Source organism: Sprattus sprattus (genome assembly GCF_963457725.1).
Source record: "Sprattus sprattus genome assembly, chromosome: 11".
NCBI classification, from domain to species: Eukaryota; Metazoa; Chordata; class Actinopteri; order Clupeiformes; family Clupeidae; genus Sprattus; species Sprattus sprattus.
In genome coordinates, this window is record NC_137909.1 from 25,155,642 (window position 1) to 25,168,532 (window position 12,891).

Consider the following 12,891-nt stretch of genomic DNA (forward strand, 5'->3'; position numbering starts at 1 on the left):
GTGCAAGTTAAGGAGTAATGGTTAATAGAAAGTTTTTCAACTTTTACTTCATTGATATTGTTTTGTGATTTAATCTTTGTGGTTTGACTATGCTGAAAGAGTATTTTTGAGAAACATACCCTCTTGCGCTCAGTTTTCAGTAGGACTGAACAGCAGTGTGCAAGATGGAACACACAGTATACCTGGAGGACGGGAATTCAGTAGGTGGGTGCCACTCTGATAGCTGTTCTATATGAGATCAATAATGTCTGAAATTTGAATGGGGGCAGCTGCATGGTGCCTGATAGAGATGAAGAGTAAAGTTGCTGGGTTGTTTAAAGACCAGACACCTAAGGATGGGTTAGCGCAATGCTCCTAAAAGCAACACAATAGCTGTAGTTAGTGCTCGTTGCTTGTCAATAGAATAGGGCCCATGGTGTAGCGTTCTGAATGATTTAAATAGATTTGACTGATTTGATTTGATTTGCAGTTGTTTGATTACTGTCAAGTGTGTATGCTGTGAATATACAGTATGGCATGTATAACCACGGCTTGCCATTGGCCTGAACATCAAAAGGGTCCTGTCATGTTCTGTACCTGCTGATAATTTCTTTTTTTTAAAGAAAACTGATAGGCTAATCAGTCTTTCAAATGGCGTCTTGCGTGTTTTGCGTGGTAAATTTAAATGTATTTAACAGCCATGATGTTAGGTGCAACATTTGGTTGAATAGTGATTGGGCTGTTATTGCTCAGAGGACCTCTGTCACTGACCACAGGAAGATATACCTGCTCAGCGTTTTGACAGAGGTCATCTCAAGTTTTGAAGACTGTAGAAATCAAAGATGTTCATAAAAAAAAGAAAATTGTTGTTTTCAAGTTTAATGACTGAAGTAATTTAGAAATGGCTATTTGTATTAGATTGTTTATAAGATTTTATCTTGACTTCACAATTAACGAACACATAATTAAACAGAAACACACAATTATAAATATCCTAACATAGAAATCATAATTTACCATCTACCAAAAGTAATGTATTGCAATAAAATATATGTTTAGCAAGCGCGACCAAATAAGTGCATCTATGGACTCTCTTTGTCTCTCAGCCATCATTTGCACTGATGAAGGGCCAGTTGGCAGTATGTCTTGCTTATTCTGATTTTCTGTTGGCCAATATATATTTACTTTTTCATTTTTCTTCGGTTTAGTTTATGATTTATAAGGACGCCAGGACGCGATCCAATGTCAGCTCTCCTACCTTGATTCTACCCTATGTCCATACGCATCTGGAGTGTACCAAAGAGGGCTCATTTTCTCTGCCTGATGGATGGCTCAGTGTCCATAACTACAGCATGTCAAGTGAAGGACTTTGTGTCCTTGAAGCAAGAAAATAATAAAACCCTGCAATGTTGCATCTTCTTCTTGTCAAACTTTCACCAGGATTTTACTCAGCGGATGATCAGAATGCAAAGCTCAGGATGCGACCGCACTGTAATTATAGTTCATGTTTTAAAGAAGCCCTGCTATTATGTGCACTTTGCATAATGAAGGGAAAATAAATCTTCAGTTTGTCACGCTGTCACATTTTCAGACAGCTGGCACCGTGATGGCCTTGCCACCGGAAATAATGGGGGGAAAAAACACAGAGGGTCGATTTTGTTCCTGTTCATCTCCCAGCACTATCAGCGCAAGAGCAGAGGTGACATCCTCCGACAGACCAACACACCAGCCCCCCAAAACCACCCTAACACCCCCCCCCCCCCCTGCACCCCCACGCAACATACGCACATACGTTCACACACACATGCACCTTCACGCACCCGTTCGTCTCTGCGCTGTTCCGAATGAGTGGTGTGCGAGCGGCCCAGCATCAATGCCAGCCTTGCCCACCCGTGCCCGTATGAATGACACCATCTGGAGCGCCACGTGGACCTCGTAATCTTCCCTTAATTACATTAGCAGTGCCATCCGTTACCACACACAGGGACTGGGTGAGAGCTGCGGGAAATTAGCCGGGGAATCATAAATAATTGCTCTAAGTATCACACACCAGATGTGTGTGCCAACTTGGCTGAAGTTAGATGAATGGAAGTGTACAGCTAGGCCTGGTATCATCAGAGCAAATGTTTTTCATAGGGGGGGAAGGGCAATGGGGTAGTACTTGGCCCCATCAGCTAACAAGCTGTAGGCTAAGTTTGCTCAGTCAGGTTCAGGTCCAAAATAATATGTGAACAAACATACTCTGGATCCTTAGAACTAATCACACAATAAACACCGAAAAGGATCATTGTCACATAATGTAGTAAATATTACAACAATTTGTACAGTGTGATTCAGACACCTCCTTAAATTAACACGCCAGAAATGTAAGACACAGGGAAATACGAAATGTACTTTTAATAAGTGGGTAAAGGGGGGTAAGCGTTTAAACTAGCACAACAAAAAGAGTGGGATAAAATTGGAGACAACTCCCAGATAACAACTGGTAGGTACTCTGTGCCAACGTGAGGAGATCCTGTGTAAACACAAGCTACACAAGCATCAACTCCCAGTGGCACTAACAAGATCACTGTAATCTACCCTGTAAACAGCTAAATCCAAAGTCACCCTTGCCAAGACACACTGTTGGCTGTATGTAAATGATCGATTCCCGTCATTGCATATGCGGAACCACACACACGTTCAGGCGCACAGGCCTACACAGAAAACACACATTATTCATCTCTCTCCCACCCCACAGTGGGAATTAGACACACTCTCGCTCTCTCTTGCTCTCTCTCTGACACACACAAGGCCCCACTGATAAACACTATCTCTCTCTGTCTCTCCCACTCTTATTAAACAGTGAATAATTAATAACTTTGATAGGAAACACTCCCCGCGGTAGCCTACCTTTGTCATGAGATGATGCACGCGGGACGTAATTGAGATGGGAGGGAGACCTGTGAAGGACCCCTGGGCTATCTGTCTGTGGAATGGGGGGGGCCCATGAGCAGCTCATTGACAGTTCAGTCACTGTTAGGATTTCAACGGGATGCTTAACTAAAATGAATGACTAATTCAACCCTGAGCGACTCGCACAAAGGTGCCACGGCATCCTGCCGCGTATGCCTCCCACCCAGTACATTTGAATGAGAACTGATTGGAGATGTGTTGAGGGGGAAGGGGGGTTGGGGGGGTAAAGAAAGGAGAATGGAAAAGTAGGTATTGACTAAATGCATCTTGCACCATTTATCATAATTTCTCCCTCCACCTTGTCGCCGCTTCCATGTTTAAGGAAGACAGATGACTCAAGATGTTGTCTCCAACATCACCCCCCCCCCCCCCCCCCCCCCCCCCCCCCAACTCCGACACTTTCTGCTCCGGTAAGTGTGTCCGACACGGAATCATTTTGTCACTTTATCATTTTGTCATGGGCGTTTGTCAGTGCTCCCGTATGCATGTCGGAAACAGTCTCTCCTCTCCTCCTCACCTCACCTCCTCCTCCTCCTCCTCCTCCCTGATGCAAAACGAGTGTCAGGATGACAAGGTCTGTGTTTGCTCCGGGAGTGTGTTTGCGATGGATCCTACCTGACAGGAGTTGCCAGCTCTGGTCTAGCTGGGAGGAGGCGCATGTACACAGACTCTGTTGAGACTCACTTAGGTATTAACCAGCCATCTGTAAAAAAAAAAGGATAATTATTCCTGCAGGACAGTATGGGTCCGATTTCCACCGCACATTTGATTCATGAATGTCCAAAACTCATTATGAGAATGGATTGCTACACTCAAGCATCATCATGAAGGGGGAACAATCTACTGATATAATCTGCCAACACGCCGACCACTCCCAAGGTGTTCACTCTTCTAGTGCTCTGGAATTGGTTCAGCTAATTTGTTGTGAAACATAACTTAATGTCTATAGTGTAAAAGATAAGGGTTATAGTCGCGTTATATTATGTATATTATGTATATGTATATTATGTTATATTATGTACTGCCATCATTTCTGTTTTCTGTTAATAAAAGCAATGCAATAGTTTAAGTTCCCTGTTTCCCTGAGAGATGTGCGGCACATTCTGTTTTGAAGTCTGTCGACATTGTGATTGATTGATGGTCTGTTACATTTCATGCCATGGCGCTGTTTGAACACTTCACATCATTACATTACAGCCATAGAGGTCAGGTTACCCCTGACAACCCCAGGTCAGCAGTCTGTTCTGTGGACACTGACAGCCTGAGCAACCAGCCCTTCCCTTTGGTTGAGCTGCTACCACCCATTTCTTTCTGGTGTATAGTGTTTGACTTTGATTCTGCAAGGTCAGCTCCGTCGTTAGACTGCAATGTCAAAGAGAATCAAATCTGTTACAAGACTCGTTGAAAAAAAAAAAATTGAACTCATGAGATTTACCTGGGAAAAGAGAAGGGATTTTCAAAACTCTTGGCTATAATATGGAAGTCCAGCAAACAAAGTGGAGAACATTCCCAGAGGCTTTAAGTCATACACAGGCCTCCCACAAACAGTTGCCAGGCACTGGCTCTGAAGCAACCACCGACACCCGTGGTCCAAGTCATACAAAAAGACTCAAAGCATCTCGGTGCTTGGCAAGCACGCAGTCACCACCAACACCCTTGGCCTCTGCCAGGTTCCCAACCTGTTGCATGCTGGGACGTTGCGGCATTCATAGAGATGTCTCACTGGCCAGGACAGAACGGACCGGCCAGCCCAGCCATGTTTGATGAGAGTCGTAAACCCTGGTCCCTTAAACACGTCCTTGCTCATAATCACGTTGTAAAAACAGAACATCACACGTTCAGCAAACTTGTTTCATTATGCTAGATTTATTTGTGATTTGAATTTCTCCCTCGCGGCCATGTGACAGCCAAAAAAGCATCCCCACATCTAAGACTCTGACATTCTCTATAAGCATATGTAAATCATTTACTCTGCTCTATAATCCAGACCATAACAAAAAATCCCAGAAATATTGCAGACATAAAATGTTCAGCCACAATTTTACAATTTCAATAACTTCACATCTATAAATACTGTGATTCATTTGGACTAGAACATATGGTGATACCACATTGTACCACAATTATGTCACAGTTCTTTTGAGGAAGCAAAGTTAAATTTAATTTGTATTCCTTCTACACTTAACCATATTTGCAATGCTTGTCATAACCCGTTCTACCCACACGTCAACTTTCGACCACCCTACTACTCTCTCTCCTCTCACCTCCTTGCAGCCTCTTCTTTCTGCTTTTTGGCCAGCAGGGGGCAGCAGTGACACAGTCCTTTGAAGAACTCCCCGCCAGTTTCATCAGCTTTGTTAGCCAGTAGAGCAGAATCTATAGCCTGTCCTTAAATTGGTTTGAGGAGGGAAAATAGTCTTGGTATCGACATGCATAAAAGCATTTAAAACATATTTATAAGAGTCACTGCACGAAATAACCTCTGAGGAAACAGTTGGAAAATGTTTCAATTTGTTATGGAATAATGGAATAAAACATTTGTTTTATTATTTTTCAGGGAATGGTCAGCTATATTTGTTAAGGACATGTAGATAGCATGAGCAAACGATACAAATACTGTTCAAATATGTAACAAAAGAAACTCATTGTAATATTTGATACGTTGAAAAATGAATGAAAACCAAAACAAGTCTCATTGAGGCTGGTTGTTATATATCCGTGCCTGTGCTCCAGACACCAGACAACCACAATGGCTGGTGAATTCACCGGTTTGCGGGTGCGTTGCGTGATGTGTGGCACACATCATATTTTACTCCCAGACAAAGCAGGGGTCAGGACATTTGGAAATTCACTGGGCCATTACCCGGTGGCTGATGCATATGAATTTGCGCTCAGGGCAAGCTGCGTTTGAGCGAAGAAAAATTGGATGTGGCTAAAGGTCAACCACTCCCCACAATTTATATGCATACTGTCAGGCAGCCGCTCAGAGCTCCACCGTGACCAGATTTTCAGTGATATCGCCGTAAAAGTCATACAACCTTGTATACTCTTGATGTCACAATATTATAAAACACTGAAAAGCCAAAAAAAATAGCAAGACTCAATTATGAAACATACACATTTTTTCAAAGTGGTACAGTATGCATTTAAAACAATATTTTCATATTTTATATAAAAATAGTCTTAAAATGTGAACTAAAAGTTCAAATGCGAGAGTGAAGTTGTAATGAAAATCTCCCTGGAGGTTAACCATTATTGAAAAGCCGAATCAAGCCCCACGTTGATGCACTGTGGAGAGGCTGATAATGTTATTTAAAAACGATATTTCAGCAGTCCACAGCCTTCCAGATGAATGCCTATCCTCACCATCTGAACCGGGTAACCCGAAAGTCTGCCAGCTGCAAATGCATTCCGGCAAGAGAAAATTACCTGGTTCTCAGCGCGGGAGATCCAATCTGTGGGTGCATGACACGGGACGGGAAAGGCCTCTTACGCTCGTTACGACGTGTCGACTCGCATTAGGGGGACAGGGGGACTGCATGCCGGCACGAGGCGGTGGGGGTGAGGGTAGGGGTGCGAGGGAAGTGAGGAGATTGGGAGGGAACGGGTCCTCCAGAGAGATGCAAGGGAGTCTGCGTGTGTTGTACCGCTTTCAAGACATCTCCCAACACACACTCACACACACACACGCACACACACACACACACACGCACAGACACACACACACACACACACACACACACACACACACATACATACACACACACGCATCTGCCCACACTCCAGCCCCCACCCCTCCACCCCTTCTCCCATCCATCGCCATGGTGACAGGCCTCAGATGGATCCTGAGCCGAAAAAAGGAACAAGGATGCGGTGGTGGTTGTCATGGGTGCGGGGGGTGTGTGTGTGTGTGGGGGGGGTGGATTATTGTGAATGTCCCCCCACCCCCTCCCCTCCACCCCGTTCACTTACCCAGGTCTGCCTTCAGTCCCCCATCAGCATCAGAAACCTTCCCCCCTCGCAAAAGACTCCATCATGCCATTTCAATTTCGGCTGTCGCTTTTGGTATCGTCGCGATCCCGTCTGTCCAGTCTCCCATGTTCCATTTCAGCGGTGGGTTGTTGAAATATCACTCATGATCAGACATGTATGTGTGTGTGTGTGTGTGTGTGTGTGTGTGTGTGTGCGTGTGTGTGTGTGTGTGCGTGTGCATGTGTGCGTGTGTTTGTGTGTGTGTGTGTGTGTGTGTGTATGTGTGTGTGTGTGTGTGCGTGTGTGTGTGCCCTTGTGTGTGTGTGTTCGTGTGTGTGTCTCTTTGTCTGGGGCTATGAGTGACACACTGCTGACAGTCTCATGTAAGTAATCTGCCCACTGCCTGCTCAGAGGGACTCCTCACACACACACGCACACACGCACACACACACACACACACACACACACACACACACACACACACACACACACACACACACACACACACACACACACACACACACACACACACACTGCACCTCTGGCTGCTCCTTATGGTGACACAAGGCTCCCCTTCTCCCCTGTTTTATTCATATGTGCATAATCAATACACTGCCATTATTCATCTATGCAGATACACACACACACACACACACACACGCACACATGCAAACACAGAATCTCAAGCACACAGTATATACTCATATACCCATACATGCATATACTGTACATGCATAAACAAACATGGATATATATATGTTAGTATACTTCAGGCCAACACACACACATAAATATATCTAATATATTTATATATTAAATTGTTGAGTTCAGCATCAACACTGCCACAGTCAGAGGAGCAAATGTAAATGTATAGTGTGTGTGTGTGTGTATGTGTGTATGTGTGTATATGTGTGTGTGTGTGTTTGTGTGTATGTTTGTATGTGTTTATGTGTGTATGGGCTGGTATCCTGTGTCAGCTTTCTGTATCAGATGCTGTATGCTTCAGCAGGTACGTCCAGCAGACAGGAGCAAGCGTGGATGTAGGAGGGGTGGGGTGGGGGGCGAGGGGTGTGCATTGGAGGCGGGAGGGGGGGGGGGGGGGGGGTTATCTGAGGAGAGAGGCACACCAAGCTGTGTTGTCACAAGGCATTTACTGACCTTTCTGTAAATGGTTATTTGAAAAAGCCAAATGTGAGTGAATTCAGCCCTGATCTGCTCCTGATGCCGCCGGCGGATCTCATGCGGGCCAGCGAGAGGTACAGGTACACGGCCAGAGCCCACTGCAGACTGACTCAGGGCCAGCGAGAGGTACAGGTACACAGCCAGAGCCCACTGCAGACTGACTCAGGGCCAGCGAGAGGTACAGGTACGCGGCCAGAGCCCACTGCAGACTGACTCAGGGCCAGCGAGAGGTACAGGTACACAGCCAGAGCCCACTGCAGACTGACTCAGGGCCAGCGAGAGGTACAGGTACACAGCCAGAGCCCACTGCAGACTGACTCAGGGCAGTGGTGTAGTGTCACTGGTCCCTGGAGAAGTGGGTCTTTATTTATTTTTAAGCAGCCCATAGGTACACAGCCAGAGCCCACTGCAGACTGACTCAGGTATGGACACACATGTTGTCTAGGGAAGTAAACAATTGTATACATTATACAATATCATATACTGTAATATAAACATCATACAACTTACATATTTATGTTTCACATATGCATTTGAGTATCTGTGTGTACTGTATATAGAAAGAGAAGGAAGAGGCTGGTGGTCAAATAAAAGAATATCCCTATAGTGCTTATCAACCAAGCAAAACACCATGAACAAAACACAAAAATATCTTTCAGCATATTGACATACAGTTCCTGGTTTGGCCTTATAAGTCACACCATCACCACAAACCATGGTTAAGTGGGAGGGAAAGGTAATAATAATGAACAGCTTATGAATATTTGCAGTGCCCTCTCTATCAATGAGTTTCAGTCCCGGTTGTCAGTCAGAAGGATCCCGTGAGACCTGTGGGTGAAATAATTGAAACGGGGGGTTGCTCCATGTGATCTGTGTGATGGCCTGGGCTAATCTGAGAATGAGTGGTCAGATGTTTTGTTTTCCCTTTTGACTGACACTTGATTTTATGCCTGAAAGAGTAATTGGTAGGGATACATTTTGGGGAAAGGAGTAAAAACAGAATAATCAAATGTATGAATAAATATCAAATTTATGCGACTCGTTCTCATTTTGCAGTGCTAGCTGACTAGCATCGTGGAACAGGAGGACTGTGAGGTCCATGTCTGTTTACAAGCTTGAATTGCGATGAGTCCCAAAATTGCTTCGCTTGCCCTCCTGCATTCCTGCTGATGACTGAAGGAGCCTCTGTTGGCTGATTGACCTGCCGCAGCTGAAGCCGTCAGCACGCCAAGCACCGCGTCTTCTGGGAACGGTTAACAAGACAGCACGCCTGCCTGTCCGACCTCTCCAAGGAAAACACGCGCAGCCCACTCGCAGTTGATATTCGCCAGTGAGTTGCGATGACCCTTTACCTCGCGAGCCGTCACCGGGCACTCCCCTGGATGGTGGTGATGGATGACCCCATTACGGGGAGCACAGGCCACTAACACCGCGGCACATAACGGAGGCCATGAATCATGCAACGCCGCCACAAAAACCCAGTCTGAGGGGTGACGAGGGAGGAAATCTGGAGCATGTTCTCGACTCTGTCTCACAATGGGAAGATATACAGTAATATGGTGTGGAGTGGTGGTGAGAGGGAGAAAGGTAGGGAGAGAGAGAGGGAGAGAAGTAGGGAGAGAGAGAGAGAGAGAGGGAGGGAGGGAGAGAGAGTGAGGGAGGTAGGGAGAGAGAGAGGAAGAGCGGTAGGGGGAGAGAGAGAGAGAGGGAAAGAGAGAGAGCAAGAGAGAGAGGGAAAGACTCTAACCTCCTCAGCCCACCTTATTTATGGTGTCTGTTGCCTGTTCTATGGTGGCAATTCGGATGGAAAACACAATGTGTAATGGTGAGGAACTTTTCTTAAATTGTGTGATAGCGTTCTGACACGAGAAAGGCTTTGAAGATCTGTGAAGCTGTAACTAATGCACCTACACACCAGCTGGACAGCCCAAAATGGAAGCCCCCCCCCACTCCCACATTAAGTCTGTCACTTGATGTTCACAAGATGTTCAGCATTTATAAATACTGCCTTTAAATATCAAAGTACACAGCACAAAAACAATGGTAGCTTTTTAACCAGTATTTGCCACCAATGATATCATTGTTTACACCTTTCAGTAGGCATAGCTGCAGTAAAATGATCACATAAGGGTAAAAAAAGGAAATAGGGTCAGTTGTTTTGCCAGTCTTTACAGACTGTGACTGTGTCTATGATTTAACAGGTGAAAAGTTAAATATTTAACATATAGGATGAACAATTTCAACATCTGTGTCTTTATTCCTCAGCTACTTCTCATACATTCATTCTAGCGTGACAATTCAATTTGGTGCCTCCCTTTGGTAAGATAAACCTTTTATTAATGCAGCTCAACCTAGTCTAATATTTTCTTTATTACCAATGTTCTGCTTTAAATACGCCATGTCTGTGCATTCAGCTGAAGTCAGTATCCCCAAAAACTAATACCAGAGTCGGCGCAGTGCAGCTAGAAGAATGAGGTAGTTTAAGTCCATCTTTTTATAGATCAAGTGTTCTTTTTCATAAACCGCGCTGGCTTATTTTTCTCCCTGAACTCGCTCTCCAATAGACTCGGAATCCCCAGCGCTGCGCAGAGAGGCATTAAAATATTAATCCAGTGTAAAGCTGCCGAGCTCGTTTCCCAAGTGGAGATAAAGAACGAGGGGCCCCAAAGAGCAGCCAGTGTCTCAGCACGCGAAGCAGAGACTTAATGTCAAGGAGTAGGGAAGCTCTTTGCATGCAAAGCCTCTTTTTGACCAGAGTTACTGGGCCTGGAGTCTTGTTGGTGGCTGACAGGTCGCTAATATGGTGTGGATGACATGCACACTCTGTGACATGGATTAGACCATGTCCATTTTTTTTTGTAATTTAACTCAGAAGAGACTGGTTAATGGCTTTCTCTGGATCTAGAATCCTCCCCCCAGCCTTGTGCATTTTAATACTTCGTTTCCCATTTTTTGCAATTTGATCCTTTATTGAAGACGGTCAGGAGTTTCAAGACTTTTGTTCTGAAAGTAGAACAGCTGTGATGGTTGTTTTCATCTGACATTTTTGTTTTCATCTGACATTATACACAGCGTGTGAATTTTAAATGAGCTGCACGTACACATTTTAGGCAGGCTACGTTCGTGTCTGTACAATCTTTCCGTTGAAAGGTTAAGTAGACCACAGGTAGGAGATATCAGAGCCAAGAGTCGCACTCGGCATGTGTAATTGGAGGGGAAAATGAGGCATGGTCGTCACCACGGAGACCGGGGAGGAGGCAGCGTTGCCGGGGGAAGCTGCGGCACAAGCTGGCGCCAGTCGCTGGCATTCATCTGCCACCCCGAAGAGCAGCCTGGGCAGGGGGGTGGGAACGGCCACAGCCAGACGAGACCTCTCAGCATGGCACGGGCATGACACCGTCCAATCAGACAGCAGGCTCTGTAGGAGCTCAAGCCAAGGAATGTTGACAAAGATGGTTGGCCACCACCAAACATTCTCACAGGCTGGTGTCACTTGTTGTATCACAATGCAACGTCTTCATCACCTAAGAAGATATGAAGTTGGCTTTTCATTAAAATAGCATGAGACTGAAATATTTTTGTATCACGTCGATCATCATGAATGTTGTGGCATTTGGGTTTATTCTGTACTCTCAATTACCATCAGAGAAAAAAGAGAGAAGAAGAAGGGATGAGGAAAAGAGAGCGAAAAGAGAAGGATAAAAGTAAAGCCTGTTTTTAGCAGAATGTTATAGGAAGGATCAGCTAACACTTCCATTACACTGTCACAAGTAGAGTTTCATCTCACAGATTACACCCCCGTGCATTTTAATTAAAGGTCATCCCAGCTTGGCAAGGTTGACCTTTGACATTTTCTCTCCCTCTCCCCCACCTTGGGCTGAAGCTGAGTCAGGGAGGTCTGAATGACTGTGGACACGCCTTCCTCCCCTGAGTGACACATCTGGAACCACTCAGGACAGCAGGCAGCTACATCACAAACTTAAGGTAGGTTTGGAAGGTCTTCCCATTCACCCTATACTTCACTAGTAAGTGAATCAGCCATTTTGCAGTTCTGTTTGTATTCTCAATCTTTCAAATAAAGCTATGTCTGAGAACATTTAGCATTGACCGCAAATGGTTTCAGTTTAATTTACATTTTTATGATAGCCTACTTTCTATAGGCTTATCTTAATTCCTGCAGACCTACGTATACTAAAGGAAATCAAGAAAAAAAAACATCTGAATGAGTGATGAAACAAAAGCCACACTAAACTTTTGAATAACATGACAAATTTAAACTGCATTTTACCTAAGGTAAAGCAGTTCCGTTGCCATGTTAGCGCTAGTATGTTACTAGGTTACCAACATGGAAAGTTTTGGAATGTAGTGAAATCGTTGTTTTAATTTCTGATTCCCTACATAGTGAACTCAATAGATTTTTCTACACGGAGGTTGGAAGACGGCAAGGCCTCAAGGGACCCATGGTGAAAAAGGCATCTTTATTAGGTTGAAATATCTTCTGATGTAAGATGAATGAATAACATCGGGTGCAGCTCACAGTTACCATTCTACACTCTTAAAAAACATACTCTTGTATTTCGACATACTCTTTGGTGTCACGCATATGCATAACACATATACATAAACCATATTCATTAACCATGCTGCAGTGGATGTGAGAAAAGGTACCGACTTATGTTTGTGAGACACGAGGAGGGAGCTGAGGTCTTGTTGTTTGGGATGCCAGACCAGAGCGACCACACAGATAGAGGGAGAGAGAGAGAGAGAGAGAGAGAAAGAGAGAGAGAGAGAGGGAGAAAGAGA